At 40.1% G+C, this 22,252-nt stretch overlaps 2 long non-coding RNA genes across 3 annotated transcripts; one reads left to right on the top strand and one right to left on the bottom strand.

The window, feature by feature from the left end:
- The first annotated feature begins 941 nt into the window (after nt 1-941).
- LOC138952426 (uncharacterized) lies at nt 942-16,265 on the top strand. Of its 2 annotated transcripts, XR_011451371.1 has the most exons (4): nt 942-1,506; nt 3,330-3,697; nt 6,344-6,490; nt 11,181-16,265. It is a non-coding gene; the product is annotated as an uncharacterized lncRNA (long non-coding RNA). The 2 variants fall into 2 exon arrangements; XR_011451370.1 differs by lacking the exon at nt 11,181-16,265 and having other exon boundaries at nt 6,344-7,464.
- Nucleotides 16,266-16,449: 184 nt separating this feature from the next.
- On the bottom strand, nt 16,450-21,831 carry LOC138952425 (uncharacterized). Its single transcript, XR_011451369.1, has 2 exons — nt 21,544-21,831; nt 16,450-18,595 (listed from the first exon to the last, which is right to left on the bottom strand). It is a non-coding gene; the product is annotated as an uncharacterized lncRNA (long non-coding RNA).
- Between the last annotated feature and the right edge of the window lie 421 nt (nt 21,832-22,252).

Here is a 22,252-nt window from a genome sequence, read left to right as displayed (position 1 = left end):
TGCAGCTGCATTTAATAAATGCAGCTGAAACAATTAGAACTTGAATCGGAAAATGTACGAAACCAGACCAAAGCGACAATCTCGTGGAGATACTACTTCCGGTTTGCGCCATCTTCCAAAATAGCGACGCCACTGGATCAGACCCGCCATTGCGTCAATTTGTTGCAGTCTGGTAATGAGCCAGAAGAAGTTTTAGAAGGTAAGCAACGTTTTGTTTGCTTGTTCATTTGTGACTTAAGGAAGAAGAAACAATGCGTGATCTTTGAAACACGGGTACGGGGTCCCGGTTTGTTTGATAACCACTGGGCAGTGGGTCTGACTAATTACTTACGCGACCGCACGCGACCACACGCGACCTGCACTACCTTGCGCGACCTCAAACTAAAGCATGTTCACGTAATATTTTTATATATATAGTATTTCACAACAATGTCTGACTTTATACCAATTTTTAAGTCAAAGAAATTAAAATAACGGAGTTATAATGTATTTTGCGACGACTATCGAGCTAAAGTAAAATCATTGTGATTCAGCGTCCGACCATGTTCGCATTCGTTTAAGAACGCAGGCTCAACCTCAAACTAAATAATATTCATGTAACATTTTATATATCTAGTATCTTCACAACATGATCATACTTTGAACCGAGTTTAAGTCAGAGAAGTAAAAACAAAGTTAATTCTGATGCATTTTCAAAGCCTAGCGAGCAAAGTGCAAACATCGGATGATTTCACTTTAGCTCGATAGCACGTCGCAAAATACATTATAGCTCCGTTATTTTTAATTTCTTTGACTTAAAACTTGGTATAAAGTCAGATAATGTTGTGAAGATACTATATAAAAAAATAGTACATGCACCTGCTTTAGTTTGAGGTCGCGCAAGGTAGTGCAAGGTCGCGTGTGGTCGCGTAGTAATTAGTCAGACCGACCACTGGCAGTGGCAATCAAAGATGGCGTGTACGGTGTGAAAGCAACTTTCTGTGTTTTGGAGTTCATTAAATGTTGGGATGAATATGTCAGGTTTGAGGATGCACATTTCTGTAGGTTCATCTCGGTATTCCACCCCCTCGGCTTTCTGTTGTAAATATTAAGCTGAGCACGGTGATCGAATGTGGAAGCTACGTTTGGTCAAAGGTCACAGAAGATTTGCGTCGTGCAGCGAAGGAAAGAATCGCGATCTTGTTTCCGAATCGGTACCTCTTTGTTTTTCATTAGACCTGTCATTCTGCTTGCTCGGCTTTGTTAGATGTTTGCATATCGTGTTGCTATTTTCTTTGCTTTTATTATTGTTTCTTACTTGTGCTTCGTTTATCGATACAACGCAAGTAATAAAAGTGTTTGGCAATTTTCAGGGAAAATGGAATGCTACAAGTACAACGCATGGTGTATTCCAGGATATCTGATCAAGAGTTGGATGCGTTGGTGGAACCAATTACTGCTTCCAACAAGCTTACTGGGTCCTTAATGATACAAGCTCGTCTGAAAGGACAGGGGACAGTACTTCAGGTAACTCTTCTGTGCTGAATATTAGAATAGTAAAGCTTCAAAAAGGAATTTTAAACTGTTGAAAAACAACTGAGAAATGGACCAATGTTTCACAGTCACAGATTCTGATTTTAAAGTTAAGTAATACCGTTTTTATATTTAGTCAAGTTTTGACTAAATATTTTAACGTAGAGGGGGGAATCGAGACGAGGGTCGTGGTGTATGTGTGTGTGTGTGTCTGTCTGTCTGTCTGTCTGTGTGTGTGTTTCGATCCATCATACAACGCCGCAGCTATGGAGGTCAATGCGTTGCTTCGGCAGGGCACTGTGGACTCCCCTAGAGTTGTATTTTGGGACCATGATTTTATGTTTTCCGCTGGAAAACAGTTTACGTTACCTGAATTTGCAGCGTCATTTCCTGGGTGATGGTGTGCATCTAGCAAACGTATATTCCCAAGCTTGGGACCTGTTGGCGTAACATATCAAGATCAAGAAGATCAAGCAACGTCAGGACAGGCCAGGTTGTACAAGTCCCTTCGTCAGGCGATAAACACAGTCGGTTTTTGTGTGATTAAATAATGTTGTAGCCGGGTCAGGTTGCATTGTGCGTTTTGACTGATCAGCTTACAAAGCACGGGTATAGGAACAGGGAATCTTCAAATTGTTTACATTTTCTTTCTTGTTTGATGCGGGTGGGTGGCATTATAAATCGAAGGCTCTAAATGGGGTCAACCAGATCGGTAGATGGGAAGTAACTCGAGTTTATGACAGGCTCGTTGTGGATGATGTCCCTTGTCTAAAAACCAGTTCAAGGTGGAATGGTTCTTCGATCAACACGATTGTTGAGTGTTCTGTCAAATCAAGATATCGTGACATGTTTCAACAGTATGTTTCTGTGTTGGTGGATAGTATGGATCAGTGTTTTTCCAGAGTACTTGGAAATAATTTTCAGGTGAGATTCTGATGAACATGTTGGTGTTACGATGCCTTTTCATGTGAGCGTTTGTCAATTCAGAGAATCAGAATATTTGTTCCTGTGGAGGTACTGTATGTCAATTACCTGTTAGGTGGGTGTTTGTCATTTCAATGAATCAGTAAATATTGGTTCCTGTGGAGGTACTGTTTTGTCGATCACCTGTTATTTTGCCTAGGAGATTCCAAATTTATTTTGGTTGTGGTACTGTGGGCTAGGTAATATTTCATGTGTTTGACTTTGCAGAGAATCGGGAAACGTTTTTCCTGTGGAGGTACTGTTGTCACTTGTGTTGGCTGGTGCCTCACAGGTTACAAACACTATTTTGGTTAAAGTACATGTACCGTGGGCTAGGTAATATTTCATGGTGGGGCTGATTTTTCAGAGAATCAGAAAAACATGGTTCGCTGTTGTTCTTTTTGTCAAATTAAGCTATAGGGCCTCAGAGATTCCAACATTAGTTAGTATGTGGATTTGTTAGCCAGGTATTATGTTAGTGTGTGACAGTTCAGAGAACCATGATGTAATTTCCTGTTGGTGTTCTGTTTGTCATAAATGTATTGAGCCTCAGAGATTCCAAACTCGTTTGGTGGGGGTACTGGTGCCAGGATTTGAGTTTGACACAGAAAACACAATTGGTTTGAAGTACTTTGGGCCAGATTTTAATCAATTTCTTTGGTTGTATTTCAGTCTCCCAAAATCTGGTGACAACTTCAGAAGTATGGGATATTAAACACCTTTTACAGGCTGAACAGTGAAGGCGTTGTCAACTCCTGCAAGGAGCAGCAGACGAGTTCAAGGCTTATGTGTAATTCTCAGTAATCTGACAAATAAGGCTGTGTTCACATATATATCCTGTTTTTTATGCACAGGAATATGCCTCCCAGGAGGGCAGCGTCAAGGCGGGTAGCCGAAGTGACCCGAGCCGCTGCAGGTCGGCCGAGGGCCAGCAACCAGACAGCCTCGCAGCGACAACCCGGTGGGTTTGAGTCAGCCACAGCAGGAGGGGAAGAAAGCGCCACTGCTTTGGCCGCGGTATTGGCTGAGCTATGCAGGCTGGGGGAGCGGCAAGAGACCTGCCAAGTGGCCATTGTCTCGCTCCAGAAAGACAACCAACGTCTGCAAGAAGCTGTTTCGGGTGATCGTGAGGCCATCGCCTCAACATCGGGATCGATGACAACCGGTACCAGCAATTCTACCCTGTCTGGCTCGGTTGCCAACCTGGTCAACACAATCACAGGTGAGGCGGCCGCCCAATTTTGTTCGTCGAGGATAAAGTTAAACGCAGGATCTGGGGCCCGGGGCGTCAATCCACAATGACAACTGAAAAGTTTCAAATGGAAGCGTGTCAATGTTAATTGTAATTCAATCTGACAATGATCTCTTTCCCGCGTTCATGCGGTTGCAAACAGACAGAATTGGTTCTGTTCTGTTCACATAGTACTTTGAGTTCACTTACATGCAAGGGTGATGCACAGTATTCCTATGGAGAGAACTTCATCTTTAAGTGTACTTCGATTAACTGAAGATATTCAATTGTTTACTTCAATGTGGGAGGTGTGCAATGTGTAAATACACATCAACTCAGTCAGTAAGATTTATGTGCAGGTGTATGATGCAGAGCTGTCAGCCCCTATGAAGCTTCATGTGTAGCAATCTTGAATTTATAGAGTAGCAAATGGTGTTTATCTTTAAGTATTGCATCATCTTATAATCCACTGCACCTACATGTTTATAAATATGTCAAGACACAAATGTTGCAATAACTGTGTTCAGACAAGAAAACAGCAGCAGGAACAAATGAACATTGTAGGGTGTCTGTATAACGAAGTAGCATTTTCTGTTTTACAAGTAGCATGCTACATCGAAAGCGTAATAGTCTGCAGCTCTAATTGGGCCACTAATGCGGCATGGTGCTTTTGGATTCCACAAGTTATTTTGCATGTTGTTTTTAAGGCAAATATGTCAGAAGCTCCTAAAGAACTTTAGTGGGTAAGCCTGTGACATTGTTGTCCACATAGAGAATACTATATGGTTTCCTATGAAATACCAGTTTTACACAAGTTGTGCTTTTAAATATTAAACTGCGAACAATATTTCAAAACACTAGTGTAAAACTGGTATCAAACAGGAAGCCATGTAGTATTCTGTTTATCCTACATACAGGGTTCGTACAGGTCATGGAAAACCTGGAAAGTCATGGAATTTGATTTTTAATTTTGCAGGCCTGGAAAGTCATGGAATTTCAATTCAAGTCATGGAATTTCAATTCAAGTCATGGAATTTAATATAAATAAGAAAAAAAAACAAAAACCTTTAGCACGCCAGCTTTCTTTCGAGTTGTTTCTTGACAACAAAAAGTATGCGGAATTGGAACGAATTAGGCCACAAAAAAAATGCTTTGGTTACGGTTTTATGGCCAAAATTAATAGGGTAGGTAGGTCGATTAAACTTTTGTTTTTTGTTTGTTTTTGTTTTTGTTGGTTGGTCCCTCTTGAAATGATAAAAATATTTGTGTATGCAGGATATTCGAGGTATTTTCATATTGGTGTATTTGGAACCACAGATATTAATTACTTTTTCATGTTAAGAAAAGAAAACTGGACATACCCTTTAAACTGTATAGTGCCACTAGTGAACACAGTCTTGAACGCAGTCTGGACTGATTGTCACAAATTGAAAACTAGTCAAAATACAGTAGCTGATGATTCCTTTCACTTTATACAAGTTTTCTTAAACAGAAGTCTTTCCATCAAAAAGTTGCACTCTTCGAGTACCGACTTATCAGTCGTGTTTGTTCGATATGAACGCACTTTCCGAATACGATTGCAAATGCAGACGACATCTTTTTACGTTCGCGCAACGAACGAACGCACGAGACTGACTTCCCTTGGATATGGGAGTTGTAAAAAGCGGAGTGGTGTCCCTTGTCGGTCTTGTTGTTGTCTGCTCGCCGGCGATCGATGTTTTCTCTGTGCCGTGGTGTTGTCGTTTTCGGTGGGTTTTTGTGTGTGTGTGTGTGTTTTTTTGTGTGTGTATGTATCGTATGTGTTTGGTTCATTTTATTTTTAGCTTTAGGACCAAAAAAAAAGTTTAGGGTCGGCCCAAAAAGTTAGGGTCGGTCGGGAAACCGTAACCAAAGCATTTTTTTTTTTGGCCTTACCAAGGAAGATCTTCGCAATGAACTGTGTATCGCGGTGAAAAAAATGACAGTTCGTCAAGTCACAGTGTTAGTGACGGTTATGAAGCGGAATTTACGAAAGTGCAGATGGATACAAACAGTGGCTGGTCCAGTTTAGTGAAATGACAGGACCAGCAAACATTACCGATAATCTGACTGCGTAGCAAATGCTTGACTTGCTTGTCAAAGAGACACTGCGTAGAAACTGACTCAAATTCAGTGCAAAGCAAGCCAGTGTCAAAACTGGCAGTGACAAGACGTAAAAAGTTTGCGTGTTCGGAAATGGCGACCTGTGGATCTAGTCATGGAAAATGTTATTGAGGCTCATGGAAAAGTCATGGAATTTTGTTTCTAAAAACCAGTGGGGACCCTGTACATACTGTTGCATGTTCATTGCTGTAAATGTCCCTTTGTCGAAGCGCCCAGATTGAAGAAGCTTAAAAATTGAACCTGGATCTCTCCGAATGCCTCGTGTAATCTTTTATGTCAAAGCAAGGAAATGTCACTGGTGTGGTGTTTACGTTCTTAAAATTCTTCAGAGTGTTCAAAGAAGGACGCTTGTTTCGGTATTGGAGGCAGTGAAAAATCAGGTCCTTGTCAGACAAGACCTCTTTACACATGCAATGTAGAGTGAATGGTATTGTTATGACATGAGTGGTATGTCACGTTAGTGTAATAAGTTGTATTCTTACACGCTCCACAAAGGCACAGAGTACGGGGAGCCATCCAGCGGGTTGATCCTGGTGGAGTAGCTGTCAGAGCTTTGGCGTTGAGGCCCACGAGACGTCGTCTGTACCAAGTATCAGGACCAAACGCTCTCTGGCATCTAGACGGATACCACAAGTTGATATCGTGAGTACAGCTACAAATACATACACTGGGCACAAAAAAATCCTTTTTCAAAATTTGGTGAATGTTGAGTGTGTCCGGTGGTGGGGAGGATGTTGGGGGTTGTGCCAGTTTGAACATGGAATTTGAGTGGATTGATACAGGTGGCATAAGGAATTCTCTTAAACATTATTTTATGACGCTGGAATCTTTCTTTTAAGACCTACATAACCCTGAGATAATAAGGTCTTATAATGGGGGTAAACTTACAGAGGTTATGAGCAGAATATCTTAGAGAACAGCATACCTGCCAATTGCTACGATTTTGGCGCAGCATGCTCCGATTTTGCAGGAATTGCTACGCTGCTACTCTAAGCCCTGAGCCGCTACGCTAAAAAAAAAAAAAAATGACAAGCGTGCAAAATGTTCACTTATTGCTTGACAATCAACAATGAACATTGCATAACTAGTCGAGTACCGATGGCTGGGAACCACTCCGTTATGACTCGATATTGTCCACGTGACTTGCTTAGCAAATCGTGAATTTTATTGCAAGCATTCGCATTTCCGGTGACTCTATGCGCCAATTGTGAATTTGATTAGAATATGCAATGCACTTGTTAAGTTGTAAGCTGTGCACAGTGACGGTGTTAGAAGTGGAAACTGGAGGGAGACAGGATAAAAACGGGGAAACGTAAGGGTGGTGAAGATTATGGTGCAAGTTCCACGCCGATGCGGGCAAATCATTTTCAACGATTTTTGCCGAAGAATTCGACAGACTTTGCGTGCATAGGTAATAATACCTGCTATTCCGACTTGGTTGTGTGACAGACGTTTTCTTCCACACGAGATTACGTTGATTGTCTAAATCTACTTTTTGACGGAAGTGACCGAACAACTGTGAATGACGTCTCGGTATATGGGAATGACGTCACAGTCATCGTCACAGTCTGTATCTTTTGAAGCATCGCATTCTTCATGACGTCTTTCTGTGTCTGCATCCGCAAAATGTTTGTTCATTCCGGAATCTTTGTCATCTATGTTCAGAACTCTGTCCTTATAGTGTCAGACAAACAGGCCTCCTGAGCGAACCACTTTGCAAGGGAAGTTAAATTCGCGTATGGAAACAGTACTGTCGTCTGGGGTGCCGTTTTCAGTATTCTGAGCGTTGAAGAATTTGTAAAGAGAAGAAACGATAACAGCAGGAGAAATAAAAGTCGTGTGTGCATTTTATGTTTTTTTGGAGTGACGATTTTGAGTTTGAATCCGTTCTTGCCATGCTCCTAAAGCGTGTAACATACAATCTTGCATACGTTTGCGTTAGTAGTGGCAAAGAAGGAAAGCGTGTGACATTGAACTATGTTTAGACGGTTGTAATGTCGTAGAGCTCTCAGAATCTTACAAACGTTTTTGATGGCATTTTAAATGCGGGCTTGCGATTCAAATTTAAGATTATGCTAGTGCTACGCTTATAAACACCAATTGCAACTCTGACATTGGGTGAAAGTTCCAAAATGCTACTCTTTGGGCTTCACAGGGGTTGGCAGCTATGAAACAGGGTCTTGAAAATGTCTTGTTTGGGATCGTAAAAGGAAGGGCGTCTTCTAAGGGGTAGGTGGGTAACGAAGGTGAGTCGTGTGCAAGTATTTGCTTTTCTTTTCTTTTTATTTTGTCATTTTCTGGATATGTAATGAAAGACTGGTCCATTGATGATTTCCCCACGGAATACAAAACATATTCTGGTTATACCTTACCATTTCTACTGGGTGGTTATTTAAATTTTAACAATAAACACCCCTTCAAGTTAACAGAGAAATAAGCAGAGGGGGGAATACTTTTCGGTGAATACCAAGCTACCTAGTCCTAACAAATAACCACCCAGCAACCAGTCTGAATCCTCGATAGCTCATAGGTTGAGAAACCACACTGTGTGGTCACTGCTTGGTGACTGAAAAGTTCTGAATGCTCAAATATTCGAAAGAGGAAAGAGCTCATACATACTGCATTTACACTATTCATTTCAGGTTTCAACACACAGAATCCAATATAAGATCCATAAGTTTGGTTGTTTTCTAAATCAAAATCTACGTTGTACCAGACACAAGGTCTCAAGGCAAGTAACTCTCATATTTTGTGTAGAAAATAGAGTTGTTCCCATTTTGCATTTGTACAAATAAAAAGACAGTAATCTGTAGGTCAATTATATTTCACTTCATAAATAGAACTTTTTTTCCCGAGATACTTAAACATGAAAAGAACGCAAAAATATTTGCCTTATCGTCTTAGCAGAACAACTATGTACTTTATTTTATTCGAAATTAAATTAACTGCTATAAAGAGTTTGCAGAATTGCGCAATTTTCACAGAACTCTTCAACCATGGATTAATCACATGCTTGTGCAGGTAGACTGGCTGAGTGAATAATACTTGATCAAAATAATTATGTGTGCTGTGGGCAGGCTGTCTGTCTGTCCAAGGACAAACAAGTCGCGTAAGGCGAAAATACAATATTTAGTCAAGTAGCTGTCGAACTCACAGAATGAAACTGAACGCAACGCAACGCAGCAAGACCGTATACTCGTAGCATCGTCACTCCACCGCCCGTGGCAAAGGCAGTGCCCGTGGAATTGACAAGAAGAGCGGGGTATTCGTTGCGCTGAGAAGGGTAGCACGCTTTTCTGTACCTCTCTTCGTTTTAACTTTCTGAGCGTGTTTTAATCCAAACATATCATATCGATATATTTTTGGAATCAGGAACCGACAAGGAATAAGATGAAAGTGTTTTTAAATTGATTTCGAAAAAAAAATTTGATAATAATTTTTATATATTTAATTTTCAGAGCTTGTTTTTAATCCGAATATAACATATTTATATGTTTTTGGAATCAGCAAATGATGGAGAATAAGATAAACGTAAATTTGGATCGTTTTATAAATTTTTATTTTTTTTTACAATTTTCAGATTTTTAATGACCAAAGTCATTAATTAATTTTTAAGCCACCAAGCTGAAATGCAATACCGAAGTCCGGGCTTCGTCGAAGATTACTTGACCAAAATTTCAACCAATTTGGTTGAAAAATGAGGGCGTGACAGTGCCGCCTCAACTTTCACGAAAAGCCGGATATGACGTCATCAAAGACATTTATCAAAAAAATGAAAAAAACGTTCGGGGATTTCATACCCAGGAACTCTCATGTCAAATTTCATAAAGATCGGTCCAGTAGTTTAGTCCGAATCGCTCTACACACACACACACAGACACACAGACACACGCACATACACCACGACCCTCGTTTCGATTCCCCCTCGATGTTAAAATATTTAGTCAAAACTTGACTAAATATAAAAATGTAACGTTGAGCTGTTATCTCAGAAGTTTATACAGCTAGACCTCTGAAACTTTGCACACTTTTATTTGATGATTTCACGAAGTGACCCCAGTTTCGTTGACCCTCATCAAATTTTGGGGTCACAGCGGGGTCATGTTCGTTTAATAAAAACTTAACGTTGATGTTATCTCAGATGTGTTTTTAGCTAGAGCTTTAATAGTACGCACACTTCTAGGTTTTGATAATCTACCAACTTGACATAAGATTGTGGGCGGGGATGTAGCTCAGTCGGTAGCGCGCTAGATTTGTATCCAGTTGCCTGCTGTCAGCGTGAGTTCGTCCCCACGTTCGGCGGGAGATTTATTTCTCGGAGTCAACTTTGTGTGCAGACTCTCCTCGGTGTCCGAACACCCCCGTGTGTACACACAAGCACAAGACCAAGTGCGCACGAAAAAGATCCTGTAATCTATGTCAGAGTTCGGTGGGTTATAGAAACAAGAAAATACCCAGCATGCTTCATCCGAAAGCGGCGTATGGCTGCCTAAATGGTGGGGTAAAAATGGTCATACACGTAAAATTCCACTCGTGCAAACCACGAGTGCACGTGGGAGTTTCAGCCCACGAACGCATAAGAAGAAGAAGAAGACATAAGGTTGATTGACCTTCGTCACAGCCCACTTCGTCAACATCACGGGCCAAAGAATCTAGACACAGCCATCGTCGAACGCTGAAGAAGAAGAAGATTGACCTTCGTCAAGTTTTGGGGTCACAGGGGGTCATGTTCGAATCAAAATATCTTAACATTGATGTTATCTCAGGTGTTTTTGAAGCTTGAGCTTTGAAACTTTGAACACTTGAAGGATTTGATAATCTACCTACGTGACCCTAGTTTGGTTGATCCCTGTCACATTTTGGGGTCACAGTGGGGTCAAGTTTGTAAAAGCTTTACATTGCGGTTTTCTCAGTTATTTTTTATTAAATTTCACTGAATTGTATGTGTTATTAACCAGCAGACATTACCAAAATTTTGCTTATTTTTATCAAATTTTAGAGTCCCAGCAGTTAGTGGAATCCTCCTTTTAAGACCTACAAGACCCTTAAGGCTTATGGACATGACGAAGAAAAGTCATATAAAGCAATTGCTTTTCTTGATTTATTTCTTTGCAAAATTGAAGAAAGGTGGATTAAATGGGTTACACACCTTTTCTCAATGATATATATTAAAAATAATGGTCTTGATTCTCGGTCATGAAAAAGCACTTTGACCATTACTTTTTAATATTTACTGAGCATGTTACCTGTACTTATTTCCCAATAACTCTTTAATCAGAATTTGTGTGGTGAAATCACATATGGAAACGGATCTCTGTTTGTTATATTGCAGGTGGAAAATGGTGATTCATGGGGCAATCGATGGCTTTAGCCGGGCCACTACCTTCCTCCATGCCACCGAAACAACAGGTCAGAGACCGTTCGGGATCTGTTTTTGGGTGGAACCCAACGCTTTGGACTCCCGTCAAGAGTCCGCATGGACCATGGTGGCGAGAATCTGGATGTCGTCGCCCTCATGAACGAACACAGGGGAGAAGGGAGAGGCAGTGCGATGCAAGGCCGCAGTGACCATAACCAAAGGATCGAGCGTCTCTGGCTCGACGTCTGGAAAGATGTGGTGAACCCTTACCATGACCTGTTTACTGCTATGGGAACACCACAGGCAGAAGGTGGTCTGGGGATACTGAACATGGACAATCCCATTCACTTGTGGGCCCTCCACTATGTTTTTCTGCCCAGGCTGAACCGGTCCCTACAGTGGTTTGTGGAACAGAAGAACCACCAACCCCTGAGGACAGAGCGCAACAGAACTCCCCTGCAGCTCTTCTTCAGGGGGATGCTGGAGAGACGAGCCAGCACATCCACAGCAGTACAGGACTTCTGGAAAGGGAGAAGCCTTCAATCGATAATCGAGGACCATCCTTTGCCAGACAGTCGTTAGGATGTGCCTGCCACGGCTTGCCCCCTCTCTGAGGAACAGCTCGTGCAACTAACGGAGCGCATTGACCCTCGGAGTGGGCCACCCACCGATCAACATGGTCAGATGTTGTTCTCCAGTTCGTTGCCAACATGCTCGAGTAAAAAAAAAGTTAGCTTGTGGACACCCCAAACCTGAAGTGTATAGCAGACCTGTGAACCCATACGATTTTGCCATATTTTGTACGCTTGATTGTCCAGACTACAAGCAGATTGGTCAGTGGAATCACAAGAAAAATTCATTGTCTACTTTTATTTACAAGCGCAGGGTTCGACACTAGCGGGGGCGGGGGGCGGAACGCCCCAGAGTTTTGTGTTCCGCCCCAATTATTGCCGAAGCTTGGGGCCCACTCCGCCCCAGGATAAATTCCAACAATGACAAACCGAAATTTCTAATGCCAGAGCCAATCACTAAAAATCGCCAGTCATAGTCGTCACTGAAATTTGCGTTACGATCAATGCCGCAGTCAAGAAGAAAAAAACCCCATTGAAATCGTCGAAGGACAATGCCGCAAGGGAAATAACTCCCAAATTGCGCTCTTTAGCGTGAGAGATAAGTATCGCCTTCAAATGCCAAACGCAAAATGTGGCGACACATCCCTGGTGTAAAAAGACCTGGAAATGAAGATGAAGAACAGGGTGGAGAGAAACGAAAAAAGGAGACCGATGCAGCCAAAAGCGTGAAGCTCTGTCGTAATTTCAATGTCAAATGGTTGAAAGAATTACCCTGGCTTCAGTACGATGAAGAAAAACAAACAATGCATTGCCGCACGTGAATAATGAGAGTGGGCCCCAGATTTTTGTTTTCCGCCCCAGCAATTTCCATCTCTGGGGCCAGTGTGGCCCCAGGCCAAATAAGTTAGTGTCGACCCCTGAAGCGCATTCCAAAGCCGATCCAGTGTTTTGACACATGATTACTGCTTTTGTCAATGAAAGAAGCATTCGTTTTAAATTGTAAACTTATTAGGCTACTTGCCCTATCCGCGCCAGCCACGTAATCGTGCAATAAATCTGCAATATCTTGCATGGCGTTGGGAGGTGTGCCTCAATTTGCGGGTTTGCTTTGAGACCTCAGAGTAAGGATGTGTCTGGGTGCAGACACTTCGCCTTCAAAAAAGTTAATTTGCACTGAGCAGCATTGGGCTGCAACAATGAAAGCCTCAAAAACAATCAAAGTTTGTTCAAAGTACCAAGCATGGTAGAAGGTATAAGCAACTGTTTTTTTCAAATTGGTTTAAATCTGCGCTCTAATTCTAAACCAATCTTTGTAAAGTGCAAAGTCATTCAAATAAAGCGAAATTATGTCCGCTGTGTATTTTATTATTTTTAAACACAGGTACTGCACCACGAAAACAATATTGCTAAAAAAAAAAAAAAATACGTACACTTTGTGAAAGAAAGTTGCAAAGAAAGTTTTACACAATGATTTGCCATTAGGTTACCTGTTTAATTGCACCAAATTTCTTTTGATGTATCTATAGTATAGATTTATAAGGTTGAAAATTGCTGAAAGTTTTTAAAACAGACTATTGTTTTTGAAAAAGACCTTAGTGTATTTTTAGGTTTATTGATGCTAGATATATTTATATATATATATATATATATATATGGCTTGCCCAATCCAACGTATAAAGGAACTCATTGTTATTCAGCCATTAACCTTCGCCGGCACTCGTTATCGACTACACACGAACGCATTCGTGGGGCCAAGCAGACCCATGCTTCTCAAAGAAGGAAAAATGTGCATATCCTTCCGTGGCACTCGTGGGGCCGTGCAGACCCATGCTTCTCAAAGAACGAAAAATATGCATATCCTTCCGTGGCACTCGTGGGTCCGTGCGGACACAGAAGGGTGTTTGATGCAAATATCTCTTAAACGAGTTGGAATTTTTTTATTGAGCTTTTAGAAATGCCTCAGACACCTAAAAAGCTCATTAAATTTCAGTGATAATTAATTAATTAATTAATGGTCAAATTTAGACTACACACGGTATTTGGTAAAATATTATGGGTCTGCATGGCCCCACGAGTGCCACGGAAGGGTTTGCACAATTGTCCTTCTTTGAGAAGTATGGGTCCGCATGGACCCACGAGTGCCTCGGAAGGGTATACACGCTTTTCCTTCTTTGAGAAGTATGGGTCCGCACGTCCTCATGAATGCTTCCGTGTGTAGTCTAAATTTGACCATTAATTAATTAATTAATTAATTAATTATCACTGAAATTTAATGAGCTTTTAGGAGATGAAAGCTTTGTAGGTGTCTGAGGCATTTCTAAAAGCTCATTAAAAAATTCCAACTCGTTTAAGAGATATTTGCAATTAAACACCCTTCTGGGTCCGCACGGACCCACGAGTGCCTCGGAAGGGTATACACGCTTTTCCTTCTTTGAGAAGTATGGGTCCGCACGTCCCCACGAATGCTTCCGTGTGTAGTCTAAATTTGACCATTAATTAATTAATTAATTATCACTGAAATTTAATGAGCTTTTAGGAGATGATAGCTTGTTAGGTGTCTGAGGCATTTCTAAAAGCTCATTAAAAAATTCCAACTCGTTTAAAAGATATTTGCAATCAAACACCCTTCTGGGTCCGCACGGACCCACGAGTGCCGGCGAAGGTTAAAGACATTTTCCGAATTACAATGGTTTAATAGCCAACTTGCACAATACCCCTTTTGAACAGCTCTCTGGTGCGAAAGATAAGGAAGGTTCACTTCCCTACGGGCAAACGTTTTGCTCTCACAAGCACTGGTGTTCTCTGGCTTGTGTAAAAAAACCAAAATAAAATCTCAATCGCCTTACTTTTGTATACAGGACATGCTTGGGTACTTTGAACGAACTAAAGGATTATTCTTGCGGCTATTATTGCCGCAGCCAATAAACCTTTAACGACTTTGTGTGTGTCGGTGTGTGAATGCTCTGATTTGTTTTGCTATTGTGTATTGCCGTGAGCTCCGGCGAGAAGGGGTGATTAATTTATGTTCATTATTATTATGTCTCACTGTGTTTTCACAGCTGTACAGAACAGTGAAAGGGATACTCGTTCAAACTTTGGTATGATGCCATGAGCGCCATAGTTTAACTAGAGTCAAATCAGTTATTTTTCTTTTTATATTCAATGGTGCCTCATTCACCCATATTCATCAGAACATAAGCTATTTGCAACGTTCATTGAAGGTCAAGGTCACTTTAAGTTACCTATCAAACCTCATAGTGGTGTTTATTGTTTATGGTTAGTGTTTTCCCCTGGAGCAATTTTTTGATTAGTGCTTTTGTGAACAAGAAACAATTAACAAGTGGCTGCTTTTGTGAACAAGAAACAATTAACAAGTGGCTCTATCCCATCTCCCCCCCACCCCTTCCACGTCGCGATATAACCTTCGTGGTTGAAAACACCAAATAAAGAAAGAAAGTGTTTTAAACATTTTCAGTTCTCCATTTAGTTTGGTGAAGTAGTGTAGAGCATTTTTTGAACATCAATAATCATGTATGAATTTATTGCATGTTTGTTGCTAGAATATTAATCATTCTTCTGCTGAAAGTAAACATTGTGGTGAGTCGCATAGGTACCCCCCGCGGGTTTGGGGGAAGAATTTACCCGATGCTCCCCAGCATGTCGTAAGAGGCGACTAACTGATTCTGTTTCTCCTTTTACCCTTGTTAAGTGTTTCTTGTATAGAATATAGTCAATTTTTGTAAAGATTTTACTCAAGCAGTATGTAAGAAATGTTATGTCCTTTGTACTGGAAACTTGCATTCTTCCAGTAAGGTAATATATTGTACTACGTTGCAAGCCCCTGGAGCAAATTTTTGATTAAGTGCTTTTGTGAACAAGAAACAAGTGGCTCTATCCCATCTCCCCCCGTCGCGATATAACCTTCGTGGTTGAAAACAATGTTAAACACCAAATCAAAGGTGAGTTTTAGATACTAAAATGTGCCAACAATTTTAACAGCACACCTGAGTCCCCTTTTTACTTTAGTTGCAAGATCAGTACATGTTCTATCACGGAATTTTGTTTTGTTTTTGTAATTATGTGTATTTAGAGATTTTTCAAACCAAACTATTAATCTTTGAGCTCAGATGTCCTACTTTTTGACGAATTGGTATGTTTATTCAAGGTAAGCTAGACGAATCATTTGTATCAGGAAACTAAATGAAATTCTGATTTTATGTGAAAAATTGAATCAGTATCACAACAATTTCAAAAATTATTCATATTATGTGCTGGTTAATGACTATTAAATTTGCAAGCCAAAGCTCTGTTTGCATTCTGAATTTTGCATGTAAATGTCCCATTTCAAAGATCACCTATTATATATTTAGGTGTGTGTGTAGTCTTTTTAAGAACATCAATTATATACATTTATTGGATCTTGATTGCTTGAATGTGTATGACACATAATTCTTGTGTATGAATAAATGTGTATGACAAGTTTGAATATTGGATAATACAAATTGTTTGTATGGATTTTGATTCCTGTATGGTGAGGCAATGAACATGTGCGAGTGAGATGTCTATGATGGACAGCAAAATGTAGTTATGGATTCATGGCTGCTAGTCTCATTTCCAGTCATATTAAAAAAAACAAGTTGTTTTTACAAAAACACAAAACATAACTCAAGTTGTCTGCCACAAATACAATTAATTTTAATCAAACAAGTGTCATGCAGAAAATCATCACAAAATGGAATGCATACTTTATGTTTATCACATCATAAGACACACTGGTAATACTTGGCAGGTGAGAGTTAACCCATCACACAATGGAATGAATATTTTTATCCCATCATAAGACTGGTATTACTTGGCAGTTGCGAGTTCATCCATCACAAAGTGGAATGAATACTTTAATTTTATCACATCATAAAGAATACATCGGTTCTACTTGGCAGGTGACAGCTGAACAGTTAGCAAAACAGTCACTATTTAATACTGGTTACAGAGACGAGGAATTGAGGCTGAAATTTATAAACTAAACAAGAAAGCTGAAATTGTGTGAGCCGTTTGTTCGTTCATGGGCTGAAACTCCCACGGCTTTTACGTGTATGACCGTTTTTACCCCGCCATTTAGGCAGCCATACGCCGCTTTTGGAGGAAGCATGCTGGGTATTTTCGTGTTTCTATAACCCACCGAACTCTGACATGGATTACAGGATCTTTTTCGTGCGCACTTGGTCTTGTGCTTGCGTGTACACACGGGGGTGTTCGGACACCGAGGAGAGTCTGCACACAAAGTTGACTGTGAGCAATAATAAATCTCTCGCCGAACGTGGGGACGAACTCGCGCTGACAGCGGCCAACAGGACTGAGCTACATCCCCGCCCTTGTGTGAACAGTGACCTTCACTACAGAGGAGTGTAAAACTATAAAAGGAAAAGCAGTAGACAACGCCAGTTTTGGTTAGTTTGGTAAAACATAAAAACAGACTATCGTTACACAGGGCACGAATATCACATTATCATAACTGTTACAAACGCTTTTGAGTTTATTAATTTGTATACCATTATGAGACAGTATAACAAAGTTGTTAGCGTGCAATTGATTTGTTTGTATCCGGTTTATGGTGTATATTGCCAAGTTTTGTATGGGACACTAACGCTAGTCCGAGTGCTTTTGATATTTTGCTGGCAACGTGTTATTCGTGTAGTAGGGGGGTTGAACCATTTATTCTGTACATTAGGTAACTGATACCTGATATGATGTGACTTGATCAATAGTCGAGAGAAATACAATGATTTACATGTTTTCCATGGACAGCGTTACACGGAACACGAAAAGCAGGCAACATAACGACAAACAATGGTGCAAAAAAACAAATAAGAACAGAACACACTCTTGAAACACAACGGCAATTTAAATAATGCAAAACACAAACATTAAATCTTCGAAAGTCTCTCTCTTGCATTTAATAGCAAGTAAGAAATGATGTACGGTACAGGCACCCAAAATAAAGCTTATTTTACTGAGAGAAAAAACACACACACACCTTGTCTTAATAATTTTAATATTTCAAAGTTCAACGTTAAACACCCCCCCTCCCCCCCTGCAAAAAGCAAAGAAAACAATCAAAACAAAAACAAGGTATGTAAAGGAGTATAGGAAACCGGTTAAATCAGGGTCATGTTTTTTTTTTCCTTTGCAGCATGACCTCAAATAATTCAGTTTGAATACATTTATGAATTCTCTTCAAATTGCAGAACAAACATTTTTTCGCAGGGTGTGTACAGATAGAAACACCAACACCTACGGCTACCAAGCAAAAATAATGCGAAACACAAACATCAAATCTTCGAAAGTCTCTCTCTTGCATTTAATAGCAAGTAAGAAATGATGTACGGTACAGGCACCTAACATAAAGCTTATTTTACGGAGAGAAAAAAACCACACACACCTTGTCTTAATAATTTTAAGATTTCAAAGTTCAACGTTAACACCCCCCCCCCCCCCCCCCCAGGGTGTGTACAGATAGAAACACCAACAGCTACGGCTACCAAGCAGAAACTAAACGCACCATTGAAGGAAAGTTTTTACAATAAATAAAATCCACCCCCTTCAAGAACAGCCTGGGACAGCTTCTGCCTCAGTTCTTGACGTGTCGGGCAGACACCTGCATTCTGAGGGCACAAGTTGACACTCTGGGGAGTGGCTTTTCGGGTGTGTCCACAAACACCACGGTCAGAGGACTCTGGTACCCTCCTGGTACTGTGGACCGGCTCCCAGACATGAAAAACACGAAATCTGAGATGGTGGTTTCTCCGCACTTTCCATCTGAAACAAGACAAAAAAGAAATTCTGAAATAAAGGAAACATCATCCCGCTTTCTTTATAAGCATACAAGTACCAGGACTCAAAAGAGAGGGAATTATTGCATGCTTGTGTTCATTTGTAGAAGCGTAGAAATGTTAAGCATGCTTTGCGACACAGAATGAAATGCTATTTTGAAAGCGTAACTTTTCTTGAGACTTTTTTTGAGCTGCTTGACGTTCAGTTTGATATGTGAAGGCAAACGAGATTCATTTTCCCAAATCTTTGGAGCTTTCAGGGGTAAAACCATGTGTTTATCATTTGCTGCTTTACATACAAGTTATTCTCCTGGGCCGTTTCCCATTTTGTGACATGTATTTTCAGTCCTTAAAACATGTATTAAATGGCAACTTGAATGTATACTCTCCCAAAAAAGAAACTTGACACAGGTAAACATTGATGTTTTTCAAATATATAATATATGTTAGAGGAAAGCACCAAAATTCAGTTTGAAGTTTGTCGGTTACATTGTTGCTAACAACTAACCCATAAAAAGAACATAATTGAACCAAGACTTTACTGGGTGGTCGCCCTTTTATTGAATTGCAAAAATTCTCGTCTGCACAAAAATCATGTGCATGGAGAGTATCGAGAGTATACATATTTTCTTTAGAAATAATTTTTTTTCCAGTAATACTCCAGGTTGTTAATGATGCAGACTTGCAACAAAACAATATAGAATATATATATATTATTTTCTTGGTAGTGTTAGCAGTATTCAAATTCATGTCACAACTTCCGGTTTCCATGTTATGAAGGTGCTTTACTTTAAAACCTTTGTATTTTTACTGAACACTAAGACAAACAAAATGTGCAAGTATTTGTTATTCTATCTCTGCAGGCCAAGGATATTTATGAAACTAGTATTTGTGAATGAAATTAATTTGTACAGCTTAAATGTCTCAAGTTAAATTTAATAAAAAGTCTACTTTATAACATGGTTTTCCCTGGTACACAGCTCTGGAGATTAAAGCTGTGGTCTATTTATGACTTTCCTGGGCTACGAGGTTGAAAAATAGGGATACAATCATGTACAGAATTCTGTACAGCAAACGCTACCAGAAACCCCACCTATACGGCGTGTATGACCTTGAGAGCTTCAGTCAACGCTTGAATTTTTCAGGGATAACAGCCGGTTTGCTCTCTCAAGACTGATCATATTTTATCTTCAAGAGAGATCAAGGGGAAAAAATAAACGCCCCGGCGAAGATTCGAACTCTCGACCTCTCGACTTCGTGTCTCATGTCCTAACCACTAGGCTACTGCACCAATTGAGAAAATGAAGGAAAAACATTGATATGAATTCATGTTATGTTATTCTTGAAGCAGCATGATTTATATCTCTATCCGCCCATTGTTCAGAAGTTTGTTTGTTTGTTTGTTTGTTTGTTTGCTTAACGCCCAGCCGACCACGAAGGGCCATATCAGGGCGGAGCTGCTTTGACATATAACGTGCGCCACACACAAGACAGAAGTCGCAGCACAGGCTTCATGTCTCACCCAGTCACATTATTCTGACACCGGACCAACCAGTCCTAGCACTAACCCCATAATGCCAGACGCCAGGCGGAGCAACCACTAGATTGCCAATTTTAAAGTCTTAGGTATGACCCGGCCGGGGTTCGAACCCACGACCTCCCGATCACGGGGCGGACGCCTTACCACTAGGCCAACCGTGCCGGTTGTTCAGAAGTGAATACATGTATAACTATTTCTTAGATGTCTGGTTTCAACTGGCTTTGGAGAGATTCAATTACTGTTCTTGTCATTTTCTTGCATGTTGTAAATAGAGATATCGCAGCTATTTGCATGGCGCGAATGTCGTGTAGCATGACGGTGTAAACATGTACTGCGATTCTGTAAAACATGTTTGCAAATAAAGGCAAATTTTAATGTCAATTTTTACGTTTTTGCAACGCATAAATGATAATTCAAGCGTAAAATGATATAAAATTATCAATTTTTTATCTTTGACAATACTGGTGAAGTGGCCTAGCGGTTAAGACATCGGCCCCGACATTTCGAGGCCCCGATGCCTTGAGTTCGAATCCCTGCCAAGTCGTTTATTTTTTCTGCTCGATCCTTCTTGACAACAAATATGCTCAGCTCTGCGAGAGCAAACCGGATGTTACCACTGCAAAATTCAAGCGTTGACTGAAGCTCTCAAGGTCATACACGCCGTATAGGTGGGGTTTCGGGTAGTGTTTGCTGTACAGAAATCTGTACATGATTTTGTCCCTATTTTTCAACCTCGTAGCCCCGGAAAGTCATAAATAGACCACAGCTTTAACCCATATCAATCAAGGTTTGTTATGAGCCAAACGGCTTTCCATATGAGATTATATACGTACCACTGCCGCCGCCACCAAATAATCATAATATACACTTTACAACGGATTACACACACACATTACACACACACACACACACAGATAATAAGGTAATCTTGAACTTTAGCGTGACGAAAATGCACCGAAAATGGTGTACGTTGTCAACCATGGGACATCATCTACACGAAAGAGTTGTCTCCCTTGTCTGGTCACACAGATAATTCCTTCTTTGATGGGTCAAATGCATTCGTACAGTTCATCATCGGAGTTCATTCCGTAACTTCAAAGGGATCTAAAATGACTTGTTATGATTACAAGTACAGGTTCTACAAATTTGGAGACTTAAATGCTTCTGAATTAAGAGCTATGAATTTAACACGCTAAAGTTCAAGATTACCGATAACACAATATAGCAGCTAGTCTCTCGCACCGAATTTCAATATTTTGCATCTTTGGTCAAAAACGCGCACACGGCACAGCCACAGGCCTCCCTTCAAGTTCAACTTCTGGATGTGGATGCCCCACTGACTCGGTGTAGATCGTCACAAGAACCGAATTCGTCTGATAAAACAATTAACTTACGATGCTGTGCGAGCTTGGGCAACAGCGTTAAACTGCACTCGCAAACCTTCCAAAACATCACTCAGGGACATTTGCCACCCCCGCCATCTTGAGCTGTTCAGTCTGTCAAAAGGCGCCAAAGCGAGGCGATGAAGACGCGTATAAGCTTAGTGTTTTTCATGTGGATTCCCAGTCCAAGTTTTTAAGTCGCTTAACCACGTGACTAATAACTGATTAATACAGGTGTATTTATTATTAAATACAGGTGTATTTAATTTTAAATACAGGTGTATTTATTTTTAAATACAGGTGTAATTATTTTTAAATACAGGTGTATTTATTTTTAAATACAGGTGTATTTATTATTAAATACAGGTGTATTTATTTTTAAATACAGGTGTATTTATTTTTAAATACAGGTGTATTTATCATTAATTACACCTGTATTTTATAATAAATACAGGTGTATTTAATAATAAATACACCTGTATTTAATAATAAGTACACCTGTATTTAAAAATAAATACACCTGTATTTAATAATAATTACACCTGTATTTAAAAATAAATACACCTGTAATTTATAATAAATACACCTGTATTTAATAAAAAAAATACACCTGTAATTAATAAAAAAATGCACCTGTAATTAATAATGATACTTATTGTATACGTTTAAGAAATAAATACAGCTGTATTTATCATTAAATACAGGTGTATTTATTTTAAAT

Source organism: Littorina saxatilis, linkage group LG17 (assembly GCF_037325665.1).
Source record: "Littorina saxatilis isolate snail1 linkage group LG17, US_GU_Lsax_2.0, whole genome shotgun sequence".
NCBI classification, from domain to species: Eukaryota; Metazoa; Mollusca; class Gastropoda; order Littorinimorpha; family Littorinidae; genus Littorina; species Littorina saxatilis.
This window is presented reverse-complemented; position numbering and strand designations above follow the sequence as displayed.